Below are 25,550 nucleotides of genomic sequence, written 5' to 3'. Positions count from 1 at the left end.
CGAGGTCCTAACCACTGAACTAGTGGAAGTGGACCACAACACATCATCGTCTACTCTAGAGCTAAACAAAGCTCATGACGACGACGAATTAGACAACTAAAAACCTAATATGCTGATCACGTCATTAGATGGCACTCAGAGAGAAGACACTCAGTTCATCCAGGTTTTAAAGGAGTTAAGGTTAGACAGATGGAACTATGGCATCGATTTAAGTTCACCAAATGCATTGTCAAGTCCTGACTCCTGAGTGTTCATTTAACTCAGAGAGATCATATATATGTGTACACTCTGTCTACAACACTGAGGATTTTATTGTGTATGGTCCGTGAGATGGAAACAACAACTAACAACATTCCCCTGCTATGACGTGACGGAATAAGAAATTAGTGTGTTTTGTAAATGCCACACAATGTGAAGATCTTAACAACGTGGAGCCTTGAAACTTGGTGTTTTATTTTTCAATGTACAACAAATCTCTTCTGATCTACAAGCTCACAACACGTCACAATGTTATGTCTATCAGTATAGATCAGTGAGCTAATGCTGTATGTGAAGGCAGCGCATGAGTGAAATCGTAATTCAGATTTGTGACCCTTGTCGTAATTCTTCATCTTTAAAGATGCTGAAGAGATGACTGGTGCAGCTGACACAGATGCTTTTAGCAGTGCACAAGTCTCTGACACAACTCCTACTGACAAGGTAGTACTTGTCTGGGGTTTAAAATAATACTGGGGTTTAATAATATTGTAAAGTCAACTCAGTCGTTTGTGGGATGACAGGTATGCAAAGGTCACGTGTTCTGTACACTGACCACTTGAATTACACATCTGAATCGTTTCCCGTCATTGACACATTATAGCAACATTGGGGGAGTAATAACACAATTCAGGATTAGATTTATTTTCTAATGTCCAGCATCTCACCTGGTGGTCTAAACGAAAGGTCAATGAGCAGAGTGAGCAGTCATTATGAAGTGTTTGCCCCTGTTTGGCCTAGCTCAGACCTACTCTGGATTGGATACCTTTTAGTACCACGTTTAGTACCACTTTCACACCACTCTACCCAAGTCCTTGTAGTGGAAACCCTGACACAAGTGGGCAGTGTGGAGTGGTGTGGTGTTGGGCCATGTCAGTGGAAAAGGGGCTTAAGAGGCCAGACAGTGCAGTGATGGTGGATGGTAGAGGTGGTTGAAGAGAGTAAACACAGATTCAGCATTTGTGGTCTGGTTAAATGACACATTGGGTCTACCAGGTCGGCCTGACTCATTGTGGGGCCAGTGCCACCTAACCATCGGGGGGAGTTTGACGGTCAAGCTCTATATTAAATGATTGTTTAATTTTTACAATGAATTCGCGAATACTGAACATGCGTTGTGATGTGAGCTCGTAGATCGGCTAAACAAACAAGGTCTGTTTAGCCGTTTTTAAAAATCTGTCATTTGATTCAACATGGGGGATATTGCATGGCGGTCAGTGAAAGGGTTAGAGAGGAAACACTCCTGTATATGAAATGATGATAGAATTTGCACATCACTTGTTGGGGTGTTGCCGTGCCGGGTTATGACAGGATCATGAAGAAAAAGCATAGAACACACACACTCACATGTTCCTTTCCAATACATTCTAATGACAACCCTGGGCTTTACGTTTGACCTGACAAAAAGCCAAGGCTTTAAACGTTGTTATTTCTAAACTTATTGGAATATGCGAGTGTGCAACTTTGATTCTTTTTCACAAAACTGCAGGAAATGAAATGTATATGGGTGGTAGAGAGGGGATGGAAGTAGGCTGCTGGTATGTAGTGCAGTCATTAAAGCAGCACTAGGTTGGTTACATGCTTCTTCCTTTTTTTAAATAAAATGTACTTTTTGTTCAAATTCAAAAGTTATTTACCTCATTCCGACAGAATTCTTACATTCTTTACTACATTCCAGCAGGCTAACAATAAATAAACTGCTCTGAGAAAAGAATCCAGTCTCTCATCAGGACAGCTCTGCACAGAGAGAGAGAGAGAGAGAGAGAGAGAGAGAGAGAGAGAGAGAGAGAGAGAGAGAGAGAGAGAGAGAGAGAGAGAGACACACACACACACACACACACACACACACACACACACACACACACACACACACACACACACACACACACACACACACACACACACACACACACACACACACACACACACACACACACACACAGAAGGGAAAGCTGGTGTTGTGATGTCTCAACAAACCAACAGGAGTTTTCTTGTTGAGCATCACGTTGTCCCGCCCTGACCTTGATTTCTCCCAAACCATTCATCTAATCACACACACAGCGTGAAAGGAGGAATGGCTGAACATTTTAGGGTATACAGTAGTACTGTATGTCTACTGTGTAGTAGACACATTGGGGGCAGTTCTGGTAATTTTAGAATCATGCCTGCGTGATCATAATTCCCAAAACGTCAGAGGAATCAACAGACTGGTGGCAATATTCTGACAGAATGTGTCTGCTCTGCAGTTCAAATAAAATTAGCCCGTGACGACAATTTAAAGATAGCCGGGTGAATCACGAAACCAACTGTCTCGGATTGTTCTTTCGTATTTCACATCTCCTGCCAAGTACTGCTTTGATGTTTGCGCTTGTGTTGTGTACTGTGTGAGAGAGCAAACCACATCCTACTACTGAGCGATAAGTCTGTTTGTACAGTAAACATCACCCACGCCCACCCTGCTCTATGTGTGGGCTATACAGGAAGTGATGACACCCAACAGGAAGTGAGTGACAAATAACGCCCAGAGCACAGTCCCGCCTGCAGTCATTCATAAAAACAAGACTGTCGTGGGCTGAGTCACATGCTCAGTTGCTATTTTAGTTGCTGAAGGTTATGGATGGGAGCATTGTCTTCCATCAAAAGATGGATTTAGTCTGTCCAAACTAAAGGGTAGAAAAGAACACAGTTCTTACAGTTTACTGGCTAGCTAACAAAGAATATTCTATTGTTGTGAGTGAAGAGCAGAAGGACTAACTTCACTAAGCTGCAGTGCTGGCCCAACCTAACCGAACTAATACTATCCCCAATGCAAAAGCTAATTCTAAAACCTACCCCTTACTTACCCCAAAATGCCCAAATCCTAACCCTTTAGATGCTTAATCCTAACTTGTTTTACAACAATCTACAATTACAACCTTTTACTAACTGTAAGGTCTTTTTTATGTAGTCAGTGCAACTAATCAACATTTTAAAACAGCTGTTTGGGTCATGAGTAGGCCTATATTCACATGTAATAAAGCAACAAATTATTTTCAATATGATTGAGGGCTTGTTTCTTTAAGGCATCACCAAATTAATACATCGTTGTACATTGTTGTGTGGCTGACAATGATATGTATTGCTTATGTATTTTTATGTTATCCGGTTTCATGTTGGGGCTACTCTTTTGCTAAAGCCTGTGATTGATGAAAGTGTGAGGACATTACTCTAAACATCTTCCTTAAAAATGAAAACAACCCTTTTCATGGGAAACAGAAAAAAGAATTCACCGTCCTCACAAAGATATAAATAATACATACGCGGTATTGCGCGCGCACACACACACACACACACACACACACACACACACACACACACACACACACACACACACACACACACACACACACACACACACACACACACACACACACACACACACACACACACACACACACACACACACACACACACACACAGCATGTCTGCTGGCAGAGCAAGCAGCTTCACTCTGTCTTCTTTGTCCATTTCATGGAATATCAGACATGGGTCGTTCAAAGATATTATGAGGTGAGAAGAGATGGGAAGCGGGCAGGCAAGCAATAAATCTTTAAACTCCATCTCCCTTCCTCTGGCTCCTGTACCCCCCCTCCCCCCCCCACCTACCTCTGCCCTGGATTTCACCCTCTCATTCTTTCTCCAACTCGCTTGATTGTCTTACTTCAGCTATCCTCTCTCTATTGCTCCCTCCCTCTCTCAGCAGTAGTCAATGCTCTAGTCTAGAGTCTAGACTCTAGTCCAATGGTTCTCAAACATTTTCATGGCAAGGTGAACCAAATTGATGTATTTGGCCGCAGACCCAGTTACTGCCAGGGTGAGGGACATTATTTCAAATGTTTCACAATGTCCCTGTTCTCCACTTTGAGACCCACTTGTCTATGCAGCCAGATATGAGGCAAAGAGTCTCAGGCAGGCAGCCCAATCATCTTAATGTGTGAGCGAACAACTATATAAACCATCAATGTGACATCATGATGTATTTTGGCTTCACAAAGCTGTGGCACGCTAAATCACAGAGTTAAAATTAGGTCGTTTGATATCACTATCAATTCACTGCGACATGATTTATCCATAGAGCCATTCTTTATCCATCCACTTTTAGTTGGGGCAAATCCGATACTTCCGTGACCACGAGAGCGAAGGTCCGTTTCTCAATAGATTTGTCATCTAGGAGGGTTATTAAACAAATTTGGCCGGGGTGTATTTTTTAAAATGGTAAAAGGGTAATTTTCAGTCTCATTCACTTACTATACACTACACTATAAAGGAAAAAATTACTCCCAAAAAATTGGAAGTGCCATAAATGACCCAGCTATTTGACGCCATTCTTTACAACAACAACACTAGGGAGCAGTCTCATTTGGGACAAAAGTGTTTGGCGAACTGAACAAGCATCATGGCAATCCACCAATTCGATTTTGAGATCTCTTGTGTGCTTGTGGAAATGAAGGCCCAAGGCAGAGCGAAGGCAATGGGGTCAACAAAATCAGTACTATGTTCATCCTCTGGAGAGCAAGGTGCACAGCAAATTCAACAGCACTCCAGCCAATAGTTTGAGTTATCTTGTTTGGAACAAAACACATCACCATCCTTTGAGCCCCACCACTAGCATGGATGGAAGAAGACAAACGCCCCACATAAACACCAGAGTGCAAAGCTTTAACAATGACCACACCTTGAAAGCATTTGGTCCATCCACTCCCACATAATGAATAATTTCATGAGTGACCAGGCGATAGAAAAGAAAAAATAAGTACCAGCACTTATGTATTGGAATTTGGAAAGGTCCACTTTGCCAATATTCAGTGATTGTGAGATTTTTTTTTACCATATGATTTGAGTGAATATAATAACTACTTGCAGTTCCTCGATCTCAAAGCACCGAAGCAACAGATTTAGTTCATGTCCAGGTAACTACAAGGTTCTACCGAACCATCGCTTTTATGCTTTTGGATTTAGGGATAAGAGAAGAGAATGTCAGAGAGTCATGCGAAGGCCTGTTTTGTCCCACAAAACCTATCCCACTCCTGCTGGATTTCTGACCATTCCCACCGGTGCCCACAGTGGTTTCCACAGTTAATTTGACCGCTCCAGCCTGCATAAAACTGAAAGGGCTGTTTAGTCCTGCATAATCCCACAAACAGAAACTCAGAATGAGAGAGAGCGAGAGATAGACAGAGACAGACCCAAACACAGACAGAGAGATGGCCACTACAGCACCATGGACAGTGACGCAGTGTGCTCGGCTTGACAGTAGGTATTAAATAGATGCATTACACACCTGCCCCAGAACTTTTCGAAATTATGTTCTCCTCTGCATGCAGCCATAAGATAAATCAAGATAAAGTAAAGCACAACCACACATGACCGACCGCACAACCACATCTGAATTGTTGCGGCATTCCTGCTTAAAGGTATTTTAAAACTGCCCGCTACGACAAAATTTGCGCAGGGTCCCGCATGACGCCAATCCCAGTGGAGGGCTCTAAATGTCAGGATATCTCATTTATACTGTATACAGTATGGCACAACATATTTTAATGCACTGACCGAAATATTAATCCCACCCGCATGCAATAATGGCCAAATAGATTGTATGCATGTGGATGCTCGTAAATACAGGTTCTTGTCATTTGAAGTGTTCCGCTGCATGTTGTGTTGAAGGTCACAATAATGTTATTGAGTTGTAATAGTGAGTGTCATCATTGGCTGTGTGCACGTTTAACACACAGTGCCTGTCCTTCTAGCAGGGTCAGCCATTGACAAGACGACAATCCAGACCTGTTCTCTACACCTCTGACTGTCACCATGGGGAATAAAGAATAGAGACAGGCCAGAGGCTGGCTTTGGAGAGAGACATTGTGAATGGATAAACACGTACGGCAGCAATGGCGCATGGTGATGGGAACTGAATACATTACTATACAAACAACATACCAAGCATTCCTGCCCAGAACACCTCCTGCTGAAATGAGGAACGTGTGTGTGTGTGTGTGTGTGTGTGTGTGTGTGTGTGTGTGTGTGTGTGTGTGTGTGTGTGTGTGTGTGTGTGTGTGTGTGTGTGTGTGTGTGTGTGTGTGTGTGTGCGCGCGCACGAGTGTGCTTGAGTGTGTGTGCGCTCGTGCATGTGTGTGTAATAACAGAGTTGTGTCACAAAATCAATGATGTGTGTATGAGAGTGAGAGAGACAAACGATGATCCATTCTTTGGCATTTAGCTTGTGCATAGTGATTGAAGCTACTCTTGACTTGAAGTCAAGAGTAGCTGAAGTCAGAAGATTAAAAACATCACGGCTAAACACCACAGGGACATAAGAGAGGAAAAAGAGGGAGTTGGGATGGGGATAGAGACTTCTTACTGAAAACAAAGGGAGGAAGAGCTGTCTGGGTTCAGTTCAAAGGGTTCTCTTCAATGGAACAGGTATAGAAACCAAACTAGAATTGAATATTTCAATATTAAGCTGTCTCGCTTATCTTTTTCTTTAGCAGCATAACAAAGAATCGCTCCATTCCAATCGCCCGAAAATTGTCTGTCAATGTTTCACATTCAACTGACTTGTTTTCCATTTACTTATAAATAAATAAAACGAACTGACAGAAAAACAAAAAGCAGCAGAAAAAAAAATACACTCACGCTATATTCCTTGATTTACACTTTTCATGTAAACCCAACATTACAACCGTGACCCTTGTTACTTCTTTTATATTCTGAAGACCGGTCTTCAGAATATAAAAAAAGGGTCGCGAGTGTCAGCCTAGCTCCACCAGCCTGAGGAGTTAAGTGTGAATTTCCAAGCGCTTACTGATCACGTGACTGCAGGACTGATTTCACAATGCTGTGTTTGAGCAGTCTAGCTACGCTCGACAGCTAAAAAGTATTGCTTGTCCCTAGTGTGCACTGTAGACTATACAGGGAAGAAATACTAAGCAAATACAGTTTTCAGATGCAAAATGCATTTTTATTCCTGAGCAAAACAACAAAAGATCTTGTGTTTTGACTCTTGGGTCTTACTTATTTACTTGGGGATAGAGAGAGAGATGCTTTGAAGAAGAACATAATAGGAAACAATGAGAGGAGAGTGTCCACGAGAGTGTGTGAGATGGGCAGCCAGGAACGTAAGTCAGAGGTGCGAATGTGATGTTCCGTAAAGTCTGACTCACTCCGCAGTCACATGACAACTGTGTGTGGCAAGCACGCACGCGTGCACGCAGCACAAGACATGGCCATTCACAGACTGAAGCTGTCAGACTTTCTCACACTACCATCAGAGGATGGACAGAGAGCTGGAGGGAGGGATGGAAGGAGGTGAAAACAGACTCTGTAGGGCAGGGAAACGTGAACAGATTGACAGTACAATAACAAACACGAGAACAGGAATTAACTGGAAACTAAAAGGGCTGCAAGAACAAATGTTTTAAAGTCACACTGGGATGGCAAACAAGAGAACCAGCATGGAGCAATGGGAGAGAGAGAGAGAGACAGACAGACAGAGACAGCAGAAAGAAAGTGAGATAAAGTGGAGAGACATGGGGAGGGCAGAGATACAAAGCGGGGCTGTAGTGGGTGGGTTGAACTGGGCTGGGCTTTTACAATAGGCCTCTGTTTTTGGCAAGCGCCCGCTTGTGTGTGTGTGTGTGTGTGTGTGTGTGTGTGTGTGTGTGTGTGTGTGTGTGTGTGTGTGTGTGTGTGTGTGTGTGTGTGTGTGTGGACAGTCCCGTGCCCTTCACAAACACTACCCTTGTGTTGCCTTTGCCCCCCATAACCTAGTGCCATCCCCTTTACCTCATCTCTCTCTCTCACTCTCTCTCTCTCTCTCATACACACACACAACCACTTGCAGCTCGTCCACAAAGACCAACGCACGCACTGAGCGCAAACAAAAACAGTGGAGGGCGATGGGTTCTCAGGCCACGGATCACAAACAGCCCAGATACGGCAGTAAACAAAATGCTCACATAATAGACTGGATTGGTCAGTGTTTGGTTCAGAACTACTCTAAGGCAGTGCATTCACACACCTTTACGGATTCACACACGTGAAACACAAGCACATGTAAACAACATGCTTGGTTTGCACGCTGGATGAAAAGGTTATCGTTCTTAACAGATAGGACAACATGAACTAAATGACTACTATCCCCAGTATCACATGAAACCATCTTGGTTGATATTTGCAGTACGTATATTATGACCTTTGCTGTGCTGTCCAACAAAATGAAATACTGAAGGCCATGTAAGCTCCTTTATCACCATCACAGATCATTATTCAAAGTCCTACACACACACACACTACACAGCATGTGGTCACACAGACTCACAGGCAGCCTTTAGGAAAACCACATATATGCAAAGTTGGCCTCACCTATCAGATTCCGTGAAGCAGGAAGTGACGAGAGGAAACGCACCGGCGTACGCACTACGCACTCACACACCACTAGTGTTGAGTTAGCATTTATTAGACCTATGGAAGGGGAAAACCTACGTCGTTGACGCATCTTCCTCTTTCATTCATTGATTTGGAGAAGCATGTCAGACAGAAATAGAGGTTTGTGATTGGTGGGAAGCTTTGCAGGAACAGTAAACCTCCCCCTCCTCCTTTGAAACCAGAGGTTTGAAGATGTCTCCCTAGATCAGGAACCGAATTATGCATCAAAGGTGGGCATCGGAAAATCCTACATGCATACACAAATGCATGTGCATGTACATGCATGCACAGATCTATTCCGTTTAGGCTCCACCTCTTTCGCAGGTATGTAGGTATGCCTGTGATCAATTGGTCAATTCATCCTCTGGTAATCCTCTGGTCAATTCATATTCCCAGCAAGCACGGTCAGGACCTGTCCTGGACCAATCAGTGACGTCTCCATTGGGGCCAGATCAAGTCAAACCATGACTAGTGAGATCTGGCCTAGACCTGATTTCAACCAACATAAATCCTGCCCACGAAAACGGACGTCCTGGATTAAGTCAGATATGTCCCAGAATATAACCTTACATGCTCAATGTTTAACTAACATTACAAACAATAACAATAATCCTATAGTTTATATGACATCCTGGTAATGATATCAACTTCAAGATCATCCCCATATGGGCTGTGATCTGGAAATTGGACGTCATTTGTGGTCTCTTTCAGACAAACCATTATTATTATTCCTTTTCTCAAGAAGACAGAGGAAGCTTAACTTGACGAGCAAACATAGAAACTGTGATAAAGGGGAAATATGAAGTGTGTTCATTAAATGAGCACAGATATTTTCACCAAGTCACTGTTGTTGACTTCAATGCTCATGCTGCAGACTTCTCCTTTCTCCCTTTCCTCTATCTCTCTGTGTGTGTGTGTGTGTGTGTGTGTGTGTGTGTGTGTGTGTGTGTGTGTGTGTGTGTGTGTGTGTGTGTGTGTGTGTGTGTGTGTGTGTGTGTGTGTGTGTGTGTGTGTGTTCTGTGTTGCAGGATGCGTGTGTGTATTTAATGCACTCTTCTTGCAATCTGCCTGAACTCATCAACCCTCAAACCCCCACCCCCATCCCCTCAAGACAATTATTGTCTTTGGCAAAGATAAACGCCAATGTTGTGGATGTTATGTACCTAACAGCACAATGCAGAGATAAGGTGCGTGCTGTTATCACTCAAATAACAATGTTACACAAAGTCATTTTACGGATACACTTCACAAAATAGCTCTCTTTATCATCAGTGACAATATTCAAAGTAACACTGCAGTCTGCCACTCAGCAGAGTCTGAGAGAGCAGAGTGCAAACAACAGTCTGATGGGAAGTGTTAAAAGTGATCAAATAAACAATACTAATTTGAAAGAAACAGACAGATAATGTATAAATAAAAAAGGCCTGCCTGTCAGACCGTCACTATGACCACTGATGGTGCATCAAATGGCAGGAAGTAAAGGAAGGAGACACACTAAGTAGAACAGGACACAATTAATACAAGAGTTGTCTTGAATGAGGTAGGCAATGACACACACGTGAGGTTAAGTTACACCGAATTCCCACCAGCGATATTCCACTTCCGCGTTCTGAGACAGCGGCATTTCATCGTCATTTCATCATCTATGATGAGGAGGAGCGACCTCCACTTTACGCACTGCGGCAGGAAGCGGCGCCAGCAAAAAGCGGGGCAGCAAACTTTTGTAGAAAAGTTAAAACTTTTCGCCGCTGTGTGGCAAAAAAAAAGCGCCAGCTAACTAGAAGCATCTGAAATCATTTAGATAGGTGTACAAAGTGATGGAGGTGTTTCAGATATTATTTTGCATGCACCCATTTTGTGGAAAAACAGCTGATGTGAATTCAGCGAAAGATCCTGTTTGGGAAATGCAAATAGCTGCAAAAGTATTAGACACTCCAGGTTGCCAGGAACACGGCACTCTAGCAAACGATACGTCCACATGCTCTTCTCTCCCCATTAATCCATCCATCCATCAGTCCATCTGTGCTGCCTCACTTTACCACACTCTCACTCCTTTCCTATCATATCACTTTCGGTCCTCTATGGCTTGGGACTCCAGTTACCCATGGATGTACTGTAAATAAATGTAATTCATCAATAGACCCCAATTAAACTTGAGATACAGTATCATCAACACAATCACACCAACCAGGCCTATGCAATCCGCGACCAGAAACTATCAAGAGACCCATAGCACACAACTTTCTCACTGTTATGCCTATATTTAGTGAACTACGTTATTGCTTTTGTCCAGTTTGAATGCAGCCTAGCCTCATTACAGGCGGACTCGGTAATAATAACCTGTGTTTAGTGGATCCATTGTAGCAGGCTTAATGTCAGCCAAACACGCTATTAAGAATAGAGCCAAGGGCAGGGCTTCCTAGGATTGTGCAAGTGACAGGGTTAAGAGAAGTGTTTTTGTGTCAAACGGAGTATCACGACTTTAAAATAAAAGGGAACTTTAAAAAAAGAAAGGGTGAAAAGACAGATTCCTGGGAATTAACGAGTTAGTTATGATACAGTCTGCTCCTTATTTGGCATGCCGAGAGAACACACAATGATCTCAGTCTCACCACAAGTGCCATAAAAATTCCTTCTGCTCTCTGGTGATGGAGTGGAGGTGGGAAGAGAGACCGGATCAGTGGAACAACAACGTAGCGGGGATAATTGGATCTGGCTAATTTTTCACATTAGTGTGGGAGTAGGAGAGAAGGAGAGAGGGAAAGGGGGAGAGAGAGAGAGAGAGAGAGAGAGAGAGAGAGAAAGAGAGAGAGAGAGAGACAGCGAGAGAGAGAGAGAAAGATAGAGTGAGAGAGAGACCGGCCTAAGGAGAGCAGGTGGAAGCCATCTGTAGTGTGATCACTGGTGATTATTGGCCATGAGCATTGATTGGCAGGAAGGGAAAAGTAGTTACCATGTCGACAGACGTTTACAGGTGTACACCTGCGCTTCCAAATTTAGTCCCAAGTATCGAATGATGAATAGAAAGCAACACACAAAGCGACAGAAACCAATATTTCACTTGAGGCAAACCGTGTTTTGAAGGGTACACTCATTTAGATGGCAAAGGCAATGCCATAATAGCTGCTACCATGATGGGAACATCGTAACCCAAAAAAGACAGAGCAGCATCCCTGCACAATAGATAAACAAGGTCACAGCTTCCCCAGATATCTTGCATCCTCTGGTTGGAGTTATGCACATGCAAAAGGCTTAATTCATACTTTGTCGGATGACCTCGAGTAGGGTTTCAATGTTTTGAATAAAAGGTGTTAAGGAATTACAGGAACACTGTATACGAGAATTAACAGGAAATATATAGACGCATTATTTTCTATGCATTTTCCCAGTGCTTCCGATGTACAGGCTGTTGGGCAGAAGCATTCGAAAATTGTGTGAGCCAAAAAGTCTGTCTCGAGAGACTAATTAAAAGATAACTGAAATATAGCATAATGATACTATACAAGGCCTGTTAGAAGACTGCTTACCCTCTGGCCAAGACAACACACATAGGGAGAGGGGCTAAGCAACGCCAATTTGATTATTTTACATTGTGACTGCGAGCAAGTGAAGATTTTGGCTTGATGCAGCCGATTGGGTGTTAAAATATCTTGGGTGCAAGAGGAAGATTTTGCCCCATGGTGAGGAAAGAACACAAAACCATCAGGATGTCACAAGACCTACAGTAGCAGTGCCTCATTATGGGTATTTTGCTTTTCCTAAAAATATGATCACTACTTAGGGGTTTTTGTGTGGCTGGACCTTATTTATTGGTACATTTTGGATCTTTTCAAATCTCTTCAGTCACGTTAACACTTTTTAAAACCGAAAAGTATTTGTGAGTCACCTCTGAATCCAGCTGTGAGAGGCTGGCTGGTCCATGCCAGAACGAATCACATTTACAGCCTCAGCACAGGGGATTTTTTGCTCACTTAAAAAGGCATGTCATCTCTTTCTTGCCCAGACCAACAAATTAGCCAAAAAAAAAAGCTATTATAATCCTATCAAAACACACTACAGTCAGTTCGATCCAACCCCCAGTGAAAGCTCACTGTGGCTGTGGAACATTTTTCTACCGGCTTCAGCCACCTAGCGTCCTTATTGTGGGCATGATATAAAAGGCTAACATTCGGCAAAAATGGCAGACCTACAAGTGGCATTTTGACGCATTATAAGCTTGTAGATCGGCTAGAGAGATGGAGAGCTTGCGTGAAAAGAATTAGTTGGCCAAGTATACGGAATAACTCCTGGTTCCCGGTCAATACTGTAAGTGTTTGTGTTTGTATTTATTTTAAGTGTTGTGTTAAACAATGAAACAAATGAGCAGACAAATACTTTTGTCTATCAAAGAGCTCCTGGAGACGGAGAGACACTGAACAGGCACTTTATATTTGAGATTTTGAGCTTTAAATGTTTAACAGCCCTTCAGCAGCTCTAAGGTGAAACTATGGCGGCTGACCTCCAAAACATGCGGTGTCTGTTAGAACGCAGCCTACTCGCCCAGATTCCCAGATGTTCTGCATTCCTTCTCTTTCTCTCTCTCACACACACACAGACAGGTAACGTAGGTCAAACCAATTAAACACATAAAAGTCATATCCTATATAGGCTATAACGAATCGCAAAAATGGCAATATACAAGCACACTCTCTTAAGCTCGAAATATTAGCAAAATTCCTATTTGGTGGGGAAGGGATTATCAGGGTTCCCACCCATTTTTACCAATTAATTTCCAAAACTTTTCCAGCATATTTAACCCAATTTCCAGGACTATATAACAATAATTCAGCTCATTAACAAGTCGCTTACTCCTATGCGCAATGCCCAAAGACAGGTAGTGTATGCAAGTGGTTCTCAACCTTTTCAGGCCGTGACCCCCGAAATAATCAAATTTGAACTGGGGACGCTGACGAGCACTACGAGTTGAGGAATTTTGTATAAGACGGTTCTATTGTGAAAATAGCCGATCTACATGCTCACAACACCTCGCAGCATGTAGATCTGCTATTTTCACAATTTCTGCCTCTAATATTTGACAATTAACAAAATCAATAACCAAAGACAATGCATATCTATTTTTTCCAGGACCTTCCAGGACCCTTGATCAATTCCAAAACTTTTCCAGTACTGGAAAAAATATTGTTCTAATTTCAAAATATTTCCAGCAATTTCATGACCGTGGGAACCCTGGATTATGTGAATTTGCAACACTTCATCTATAATTGCAAGCCCAAAATAGAGATGCCTGGGTTAGTGTTTAACAGATGTCACACAAACTCATGCAGTATACACACACACACACACACACACACACACACACACACACACACACACACACAGAGAGAGACACACACACACACACACACACACACACACACACACACACACACACACACACACACACACACACACACACACACACACACACACACACACACACACACACACACACACACACACACACACACACACACACACGTGTACCTGCTATCTCCTGGAGGCTCCTACTTCCTCTACCTCTGCTCTTTGTTGAACGTGTCACGGGAACTGATGGAACACTGCATCTGTCAGGGAAAGACACAGACACACACACACACACTGAAATTCACAGGTGTGTTTTTTACATTGTATGGGTGCATTTATGCAGGGATGTTTGAGAGTGTGTGGTGTGGCCGTGTGCACAGTGGCTGAATGCAGGGAAGTGGAAGAGGGAGAGAGCAGAGCAGAACAGAGTTCAGAACAGGGTCCATGAGGGGGATCCAGGGGGTCTCCAGTAGGGTGGATCTTAAATTACCTTTTTTTGATTTTCTTGAGTCTCACCCCCGAATTATGTTCCAATGTACAAAAAACTGCTTTGGTTCAAATTTGGTTGAATTTGAAGCATATTTAGAGGTAGCTCAATCAAGTCAAAGATTGTACATTTTATTGGTCAAAATCGAATTGCACTGCAGGCACATATAAGTTATACATTATACATTATTCTTATACTAAGCACAGAAATTATATTTTTTTAAGCTTACAAATCTAAACACAAATCTGATTACATGTTTGTCATATGTCAATCCAGAATTAATGTATTGTAGGAAATAGCAAAGCAAAGAATGACAATTTGCTATTTTTCATTTAACGTGCACAATGACATGTCTTTATTGCACACTCTTCAATCACACTCACAACACACAACAAGCACACAGTCCCACTTCCTTGTTTACCCCCAAAACCCCTGAAAGTCACTGCAGTATTTAATAGTAATTCAGTAGTTACTGATCAATTAAAGTTTGTTTATGGCTATCGGGATACTTGTGCCGATGGTTCTGCACAATTTGCAGCAAGTATTGGAGTTGGGACTCATCTTTAGTAATGAGACCACAATATTCTTGTATTAGGGCAACCCCACGCTCTGCATGATCATTGACAACATTCATCGCCTTCACTACAGCCAGAGCTTCTTGGTAGTCCACCCTGGGCTCCCATTCATCGGGATCAACGTCAAGGAAGTCATCTGGGAGATCCATCATTTTGAAAAGCACCTTGGATTTGGGAAACACAAAATCTTCAATGTTCTTCCTTGCAATTGTTCCAAGGTCAACAGTAATTCTCTTCATATGCCCCTGTTCATCATCTTCATTTCCATCTTTCATGGCTCTCACCATCAGCCTCTTCGTTTGCGCGCTCAATTGACTGTCAAACATTGCAAGTCTGACGATCTCTGGAGCCAAATACCATAAGTGATTGGAACACTTTTGAGAAGCAGCTTTAGACACCTCAGCATTTATTGATGAATATTCCAGCAACGATTTTAACAGCTGCCAAGTCATTTAGTGGAGCGCTGACAGCAACAGGTGCCATCATCCATGCCTTCACATACATGCAATCTGTAAACATGCACAAATCCATGCATGCTTTTTCTTCCCTGAGGGTCAGTTTGAATTGGCCATGAAACATCCAGATCTTCAAACAATAAATAACCTTTGCCATCCAACGGGCATGATGGGTAGCTACTGGAGCTCTGAACCAGATACATCGCTGCTCAAGGTATCCGGTTCATCAATAAATGCTGAGGTGTCTAAAGCTGCTTCTCAAAGGTTTTCCAATCACTTATGGTGAACAGGGGCATATGAAGAGAATTACTGTTGACCTTGGAACAATTGCAAGGAAGAACATTGAAGATTTTGTGTCTCCCAAATCCAAGGTGCTTTTCAAAATGATGGATCTCCCAGATGACTTCCTTGACGTTGATCCCGATGAGTGGGAGCCCAGGGTGGACTACCAAGAAGCTCTGGCTGTAGTGAAGGCGATGAATGTTGTCAATGATCATGCAGAGCGTGGGGTTGCCCTAATACAAGAATATCGTGGTCTCATTACTAAAGATGAGTCCCAACTCCAATACTTGCTGCAAATTGTGCAGAACCATCGGCACAAGTATCCCGATAGCCGTAAACAAACTTTAATTGATCAGTAACTACTGAATTACTATTAAATACTGCAGTGACTTTCAGGGGTTTTGGGGGTAAACAAGGAAGTGAGGCTGTGTGCTTGTTGTGTGTTGTGAGTATGATTGAAGCAATAAAGACATGTCATTGTGCACGTTAAATGAAAAATAGCAATTTGTCATTCTTTGCTTTGCTATTTCCTACAATATATTAATTCTGGTTCGACATATGACAAACATGTAATCAGATTTGTGTTTAGATTTGTAAGCTTAAAAAAATATAATTTCTGTGATTAGTATAAGAATAATGTGTAATGTATAACTTAAATGTGCCTGCAGTGCAATTCGAAGCATCAAAACATTTAAACATTTTAACCACTTTAAACCTATTTTAAACTTCGGCTAGTCTGAAAATAGCAGATCTACAAGCTCACAATGAGCTTGTAGATCTGCCATTGTTTGAACGAATTTGAAAAAGTAATTTCAGAAACTGTGAAGAAAAATACATGTTGGGGTCGCGTTGACATCAAATTGTTTGAGAGCCACTGGAGTAGAATGACCCGGGATTGGATTATTTGTTCTTCTGTAAGCAGCCAAGCGTACGGTGAGAGCTGTGGCACCTCGAGTGTGACGTGCGTGTGCAGGTAGGAGGGAGGACACGAGATGGAGAAGAGAAAGTAGACAGCACCAGTGGTGTCAGTTCAGAAAAAGCTAAGGTATGGCAACATGACTGGTGGCGCGCGTTCAAGACACCAGTCATGTTGCCATACCTTAGCTTTACAAAATGACTGGCGTTCAAGACACCAGTCATGTTGCCATACCTTAGCTTTTCATCATTCATTTCAGCACGATTCATTTATTTTAAGAAGTACATTTTCTCATTTTCCCCCCCCGTTTCTACGGTTTCTTAGGATGGATATGGCAGCCTGGAACGGTTGTTCAAGCGCAGCTAAACTTGGCATGTTAGTAGATGTGCCACAATTAACAATAATGCATTGCACCTGCGGAACCTGGGAATATACCATTCTGTCAAGATGAATAAAAATTTGGAGAAGTGACCATTTGGTAAAGATTTTGCATTTGTAGTTATTTTACTGTATTTTATAACATAATAACCAGCACAGATAGACAGAGAGACATTCATGTATTTATATTTAAAAGTAACTTTAATTTCCCCCCCTGGACCCAGGGTATGGCAGCTGCATACCCCTGCCATACCCAATTGACGCCTCTGGACAGCACCTAACCAACACTCCACACTCTTCCTTTCTCCCCACTCACCCCCTCCCTCTCTATGCTGCTCTCTCCATGCCCTCTAGTCAAGGTTATTGTCGGACATTTGAGGAAGCATATTTCGGTTCACCTCGTAACAACTTAAGGGGACACCAATTAATGGTTAATGACTGAAATGGCTACGACAATTATTTTAGTAACAGCTAATTGATGATTATTTAATTGCCAAAACAGTATTATGTATATTACTTCATGATTAATAGTTTTCTTATTTACATATCATCGATCATAGCCTGACTGTTTCAAATAAATGTGCACTCCAAGTGGATTTTCTGTAATAACTACATTGCACCGGGCATACTGACATTGAAGATGCCCTTGAGCAGAGGAACGCATCCAGGATTCCAGCTTTTCATTATTATCCATTTAACTTGTTATCTAACCAGGTTAGATCCACCGAGAGATCAACAACACGGCACAGCAGCTCAGTGGTGGAGGAGGTACGGTTAGGGATGGGACGATTAAGCGATATTATCGTTTATCGTGATAAAAAAAACACTCGCGATAATCGTATCGTGGAGATTTCATTTATTGTGAAATCGTCCTCCGTCATGCACTGGGATCAAGTCACCTTTTAATTGCCGAGCTGCATATCCGGTACCACTTAAACCAGCTATTGGTAAAACGTACTTATAATATACGTACTTGATACAGTCTTTTTTTCACTCTCAACCACATCTCTTTGCCAAAAAATAACCGATCTAAAAGCTTGTAGATCTGCTATTTTTTGGCAAATGTTCCGCCCCAGGATAATGGATGTTGGGGATGTTTTTATTAGCGCGATAATATCGTAAATCGCAATTTCTACCACTTTTTCTAGTCACGTGTTCAAATACTGGATTCTGATTGGCTAAATTCCGGAGGTTATGAGAGGACAACTGCCGCAAAGTTGTGTGTCCGAGATCAATGCGCCTCAGTGTACATCCGGGGACTTCAGGAGGTTTCCCCCAACCAACAAATGACGGTGGCAACGGTCCTATGTTTACTAACGTGCATGCTATAGTCGCCGATTTATTTGGATCCAATGCAATCCGCCAACTTTAAAGCCCCTTTTCTCTGAACCTATGCCTTTCTGGAAGCGAACAGCCTCTATTTACGGCCGGAACGGTACTTCTAACTGACGTTAGCTTAGCTGTAAGCTAGACGCATGGATTAGTATGGAGTTGGCGCCATCTGTTGGTGAGTAGAAGATGTTGTTTGTGGAACTATCTGCTGTCTCGCGGAAGTTTTATAGGCAATAATGATTGTAACTTAAGATCCTTGCAAGTTACAACTATGTGTTTTCTTTCATGTATACGGGAAAAAGTGGTAGAAAAGCTATTTACCACTCGGGGTCGGACATTATGCTCTCATAATGTCCTGAGTGAGGTTGTTATCGGACTCGGCTGCGCCTCGTCCGATAACACCCTCACTGCGGAAATTATGAGAGCATAATGTCCTCTCACTCGGGGTAAATTGCTTACTTCTTTGGTCAAAATAATCGTGTTATGACATTTGCATATCGTCCCATCCCTAGGTATGGTACAGGAAGACAGTGCCAGGAGATGGTGTTAAAAGGTAGGAGGACCTCTATTGACCTCACTAAGGCTGTCACCATCATGACAGTTTACGTGACGATGAACTGTCACACAAATAATTGCGATTAACGGTTGGCACTGGAACATGAGAGTACAAAAAAAATCTGTTTGGCTTTTAGGCTTTGAAGTTGTACAGGTGCTGATATATGACAAAATAACCTAAATATCCCAAAAAAATGGCTGACATATTTAATACATACAAGTAGGAGATGTCTGCGCGCTTCAGCCAGCAGATTGGTAGAAGGACTCGTTGGTGCTCAACAAGGACAAACTATATCAAAAAGACATTACCTGGGAACTTCAATAAATGACTAAAAAAGATGGAGCACTCAACTGGTCTGCACGTTCATTTATTGTAGAGCGACAGGGTGACTGACGTTTTGACATTTAGTCTTCCTCAGAGTCCGACTCTGAGGATAAATGAACGTGCAGAGCAGTTGAGTGCTCCATCTTTTTTATCTGGGTAGTCATTTTTGAAGTGCCCAGGTAATATGTCTTTTTGATATTTAATACATACTTTGTAGATTAGCTATTTCCACTATTTTATGCATATATGAACCTTTTTCAACATGGAAACGATTGTTACGATTATGCAAAAACAATTGCGATTATCTCAAATAATTGCAATTAGGCGATTATGTAATAATTGTGACAGGCCTGGATCTCATGGGGGAAATTCAGTTTCACCCAGCAGTTATTCAGGGTTCTTTCTTCAGCCCTGTGTACCTCATGGGACACGCTGCTGCTTTTCTATCCAACCCCAAGTTAATTGCATTCAGCTGTGGTCCTCGTCCTTCTAGTCATCTAATATGGGATCTGGGATGCCAGTTGTCTAATCAGGGATCTGGGATGTTAATCGTTCAACGAGCCAATTTCTTGATTAAATTAATCCTATTGATGATTCATTTAGAAGAGCACTGAATAAAACAATCAGATTTATGTCCTGTTTATTCCCGATGATATAGCAACATTTTCTTTTTTCAAAACATAACAGTTGTGCTATAATTAAATACATCGGAGAAGGTGATCCCAAGATGAACTTGAAAGTGCTCAATTGTATGGGGACAAGGAAGCTACTGAAATCATGAAGGTCTACCCCGACCTTGATTGTAGGTAACATTTTAAGTAAGTAATAGTGATATTAGCCTGGTAAAAAAGAAAATCTTGAATGTGTGCAATCGGTTAATATCACCAAAATGGCATGTAAAAACAGTTAACAGTAGCCGAAATGTTGGGTATTATTTGTCTAAAATCTCTAAATATACAATATATCCACAATCCATCGAGCAGTGGGCCTAAAATGCTCTGGAGCATTCCAACTCATTGGTCTCAATGAAAGATATATTTATGGACGCCTAGTATAGTAATAGATCTTTAGTAGTCTTTTAACTGCATGGTGACAGGATCAAGTCCTGACTCCCGGCACAGTGTTTTTTTAAACATACCTGTAGGCATTCACAATTCTAAAACCTTTTCTGTACCCCTTGATGATGCCGTTGTCCAACCAGAGTTAAGACATTGCCTCGCTTATCCACCTCTTTCCGCAGGAATTTACTGGACAATTTTTTGCACCACACTTCCGGTTAACAGCAGACATACAAGCTCACGTCGCGTCGCAGATGCAACCGTTGTGAGCTTATAGATCACACTCGGCTGCGGCGCCGGAAGCTCCGTCCAACTTCTGCGCAATGCATTATGGGAAGTTGGAAAGTTGTGGATAGAAGTCACTGTGGACTTATTCATCTGAGAACATCAACGTATGTACGTGTCTACATACATACGAGTGGCCGTCAAGTCTGTCATCTTATAGTTCAAACGGTTGCCTTTTAACCACAGATACCGAGATGTAATCTGATTGACCGTGGTACTGGTAAATAAACATACAATAAGCGAAGCGTACACACACACACACACACACGCATATACAGTATAGTACACAAACAGAGCACGCAGATCTACAAGCTTGTAGAGTCTTGTAGATCTACAAGCTTGTAGATCGGCTATTTCCACTATCAATGTTCTTTTTTAAGTATGAAGTTGTCAAATATGTCAGTAATTTCTTTGTATAATTATTTAGGTTATGTGTCATATCTACCATGTGCAACTTCAAAGCCTAAAAGCCAAACAGAAATGTAATTGTCAACGACAAAAACACAATTAAATCGTTAATCGCAATTATTTGAGTGACAATCGTAATGTAAAATGTCATAATCGTGACAGCCCTACTTGGAGTTGGAGCAAGGAGCTAGATGAGTTCCTGTGTTTTCCCCAGTGGTAAAGACAGCCAGCCTAAGCTTGTTTACCAGGGTGTTACCCCGAGACGGAGGAAAAACAACTTTGGGAATGTGTGTGGTCATATTCTATATATTATTGGGACGGTGTCAGACGTTACACTTGCAAATCCAGAGTGTGCGCACAGTCGCACACATACATACAACGTTTTCCAGTCTGGGTTTCCCCAGAAATATGGTTATGGAAATAATATGTAGCCTTTACACACACACACACACACACACACACACACACACACACACACACACACACACACACACACACACACACACACACACACACACACACACACACACACACACACACACACACACACACACACACACACACACACACACACACACACACACACACACACACACACACACACACACACACACACACACACACACACACACACACACACACACACACACACACACACACACACACACACAGTAAAACCACGAGTGCCGTGGGTTGAGAGGTTCCAGGAAGCGTGTGGTTGTTTGACACCATGATACAATCTTCAGACTGAGAGAGTCAATGTTTAGCTCAGTGACTGGAGTCAGCTCACAGCAACACATGACCCACAGCATCCGTGTGTGTGTGTGTGTGTGTGTGTGTGTGTGTGTGTGTGTGTGTGTGTGTGTGTGTGTGTGTGTGTGTGTGTGTGTGTGTGTGTGTGTGTGTGTGTGTGTGTGTGTGTGTGTGTGTGTGTTGCTATTGGCATCCTGCATGTCTATTGGCTTTTAAGGAATTGTGTTTTAGAGTACCGTTTCCCAAACAGTGGGTCTGGACCCCATGTCTGGTATGGGTCACGGAGCAATTTTTATCGGAAATGTAATCATTTCCAAAAATAAAATGAGCAGATCTACAAAACACGCTCGTTGATCTGCTATTTTTACTAGGTTGGGTCCCGGGGAAACATCAATATCTCTCTTTTGGGTGGGAGGTGGAAATCCATGCCTCTGGTCCGGTCCTTCATTTTGATCGTCATGAGGATACACGTTTTATCCCTTCTTCTAATCTAGCTACTGTAGGGAGGAGCTGAACAGAGACGAACAGCATGTTCCTCTGCCCCAGTGAAACTTCTCACTGTTAGGTGAAAAGAAGCGGCCCAAATAGGGCTGTCACAATTATTACATAATCGTCTAATCGCAATTATTTGACATAATCGCAAATATTTTGTCATAATCGTCATAATCGTGAATGTTGAAAAAATGTTCATACATTTACAAACATTTTCAGAAATAGTGGAAATAGCAGATCTACAAGCTTACAACGCGTTGCATCGCGACACGTTGTGAGCTTGTAGATCGGCTATTTCCACTATTAATGTTATTTTTTATGTAGAAAGTTGTCAAATATGTCACTAATTTCTTTGTATTTTTAGGTTATGTGTCATATCTGTCCTGTGCAACTTCAAAGCCTAAAAGCCGAACAGAAATGTAATTATCAACGACAAAAACACAATTAAATCGTTAATCGCAATTATTTGAGTGACTGACAATTAATCGTCATGTAAAATGTCATATCGTGACAGCCCTAGGACCAAAGCCATGTGTATCGGAGGCTCTTCTACACATTTCAACACTGAGTCTGAGAAGGGACTACAGTACAAGGGGAATTCTTGCGGAATTGACCCTTTGTCAAGTCCCACCCGTGATCCTGGTGCATGAATGTTTCCACCCTAGTCTGAGTAAAAAGTTCAGACGGCCCTTCTGAGACACAAGCGGACGGCGGAACTGCCTCTCACGTGAGCAGACCGCTTTAAATAACTCCCAAAACACCTCCTATTCCAGATGGCACCATGGCGTCAACGTTAAACATTAGCCCATTAATCCCTGCGCCTCGGGATTGAATCCCTCTCATCGCACTTTTATATGTGTCGGCCCGTTTGGTGAGAACAGACAACAGCAGTAGTTAGTTAGGCAAAAATAAATCACACGAGTGTGAAGTGAGGGGTGCTCTGTTGGTTGTCCTGTCCGTGACATCAGCTGTGTTGATGTCGGTCTCTGCGTACTCTCTATGACAGGGGTCTTCAACGTTTTCAGGCCAAGGACCCCTTAGTCGAGAGAGAGAGATGAAGCAGGGACTATCACAACCCATAGATACCATATTAAAGTTTTATCGTTTGACAGCACAAAAAATCAACAGTGTATTTTAGATTCATGTCAATGTGTGTTTCCAGATATTTAACCACTTGAACCGTTAATACTTAATAAACTTGACCTTTCACTCTGTACTTCATCTTGCTCTTTTCCCCCTCTACACAAAACCTCTTTGCCGAAAATAGCCAATCTACAAGCTCGCGTTGAGCTTGTAGATCTGCTATTTTTAGCTAAACTTCTCAGAATATGGACGCTAGGGTTCAAGTGGTTATTATAAAAAAAGATTTGGAGGACCCCCTGTAGTAACTCTAAGGACCCCCTAGGGGTCCCGGACCTGCTGTTGAAGACCCATGCTCTATGACGTTAATGCCAGTGTCGAGCACCACTTTCTACCACGGCTGTCCTCCTGGCATGTGAAGCATGACTAGGGGCAAAGAAGTTTCGCACGCGTCACAAAAGGGGCGTAACACAGAAGATACTGAGACCCGGGAGGAAAAGTGTTGCGGGATCCTGCCCCTCTTCTGCACCCATTGGTTTCTGTTGCTTAGTTGGAAATAAATCTCTCTCTCCATCCACTACCAATGTTTTTTTTTTCCAGTTGCCTAACTTGCTTTGTATTGATATTTAATGTATTCGATTCTTATTTTAAACTTGGTCGTAGCAAAAAGGAACATCATCGGTGCAGTATATAGTGACTGGATACAACATGTTTTTTCCCCCCTCCAAAGTCTGGATATTAGCAAAATCGGCATAAAAAGCTACTGCTATGCGAAAGGAGCATGTTGTTTGGTCGGTCAGGGAGTCACAAGGACAAATCAGGAAGAAGGCTGACCATAGACATAAACTGGTAGACAAAGGTAAAAAGAAACCATTATCACAAGGATCTCAGGATCCACATGGGAATTAGTGTGAGTGGGAAATGGGACCCATTTGAACTACAGCAGGCCCCTGCATGAGATCCCAGTTGGTGCTTCATAATAAACAGCTGGTTGTGCAGCAGGAATCAGGATATAGAGTCCTTGAGTATTACTGAACAGCAGTGTTGCTGACGTCAGTTTATCTGCCAGAGCCAACTAAAGTGCTGTGTTGACCTTCAAGGTCAACGGCAATATTTTCCTATATACCAAGACGCTTTTTGGAAACCTAACCCTGAATACTAATAAGTATTCAGGATATTGATTGAGGCAGTCAACACATACAAACATACGCACGCACGCACGCGAGCACACACACACGAGCACACGCACGCGAGCACACACACACACACACGCGCACACACACACACACGCGCACACGCACACACACACACACTCTTACTAGAACACCAATGGCCACTAAACGCTGGGAGCATACCACAACAGCCTGCGCGGGGTGTGCTAAAATAACACTGGATTGTACCGAGTATCAGTGCTAGAAAAACAGCGCTAGCTGGACCCGGACAATGCACAATGCAGTGGTTAGTGACGCAGGCCAGAAGAAGCTGATGTATCTGCTTGCGTTGGTGCGTAGGCTGGTTTTATAACATACGAGGATATTCAGATGAGTCATTATATCTTGGGACTTGGGAGGCAGCAGGCCTCTATGGCAGCCAACTCATCCCGTCTTGGGAGCAGGGGTGTCGCACCAAATTCTAGGCCCTGGGTACTTTGACTATTGAAAAATAGACACAGAGTGCTGCACTACGAGCTTGTAGATCTGCCATTTTTGAAAAATCGTGAGAATTTGTGCAAGTCTTTGAATATTTCAAATCCTTCTAAGGTTTTTTGAAAAACCTATGTTTCTATGTCAGTGGTGCTCTTAACATTTTCATGTGAAGGACCCCCAAAATGATATGTATTTGGCCCGGACCCTAATCTCTAAATATTTAGTACCAGGCAGGGACCCCCAGAAGCAAAATTTGAGTTACAAATGTTCGCTTAAAAAATACACATATTCAAAGATTTGCACACATTTTCACGACTTTTAAAAAATAGCAGATCTAAAAGCTCGCAGCGCGCTGTGAGCTTGTATATCTGCTATTTTTCAATAGCTAAAGTATAAAATAATTCCAGGCCCCACCACCTTGGGCCCTAGTAACTCAGTCCCACTTTTCCCACCCTTGTGACA

At 42.5% G+C, this 25,550-nt stretch overlaps 1 protein-coding gene across 2 annotated transcripts in view; it reads right to left on the bottom strand.

Moving 5' to 3' along the window:
• The window catches only part of pik3cb (phosphatidylinositol-4,5-bisphosphate 3-kinase, catalytic subunit beta), a 111,016-nt gene that overhangs the window by 70,029 nt on the left and 15,437 nt on the right, over nt 1–25,550 (bottom strand). For both annotated transcript variants that reach the window (XM_080731003.1, XM_080731004.1), the window contains exon 2: nt 14,242–14,321. The gene's annotated coding sequence lies outside the window, so the exon portion shown is untranslated. The remainder of the gene's footprint in view (nt 1–14,241; nt 14,322–25,550) is intronic.

This window comes from Nannobrachium achirus, assembly GCF_963921795.1.
Source record: "Nannobrachium achirus genome assembly, chromosome: 8".
In the NCBI taxonomy this organism is placed as follows: Eukaryota; Metazoa; Chordata; class Actinopteri; order Myctophiformes; family Myctophidae; genus Nannobrachium; species Nannobrachium achirus.
Note: the sequence above shows the minus strand (reverse complement) of the source record. Positions and strands in the feature narration are given on the sequence as shown.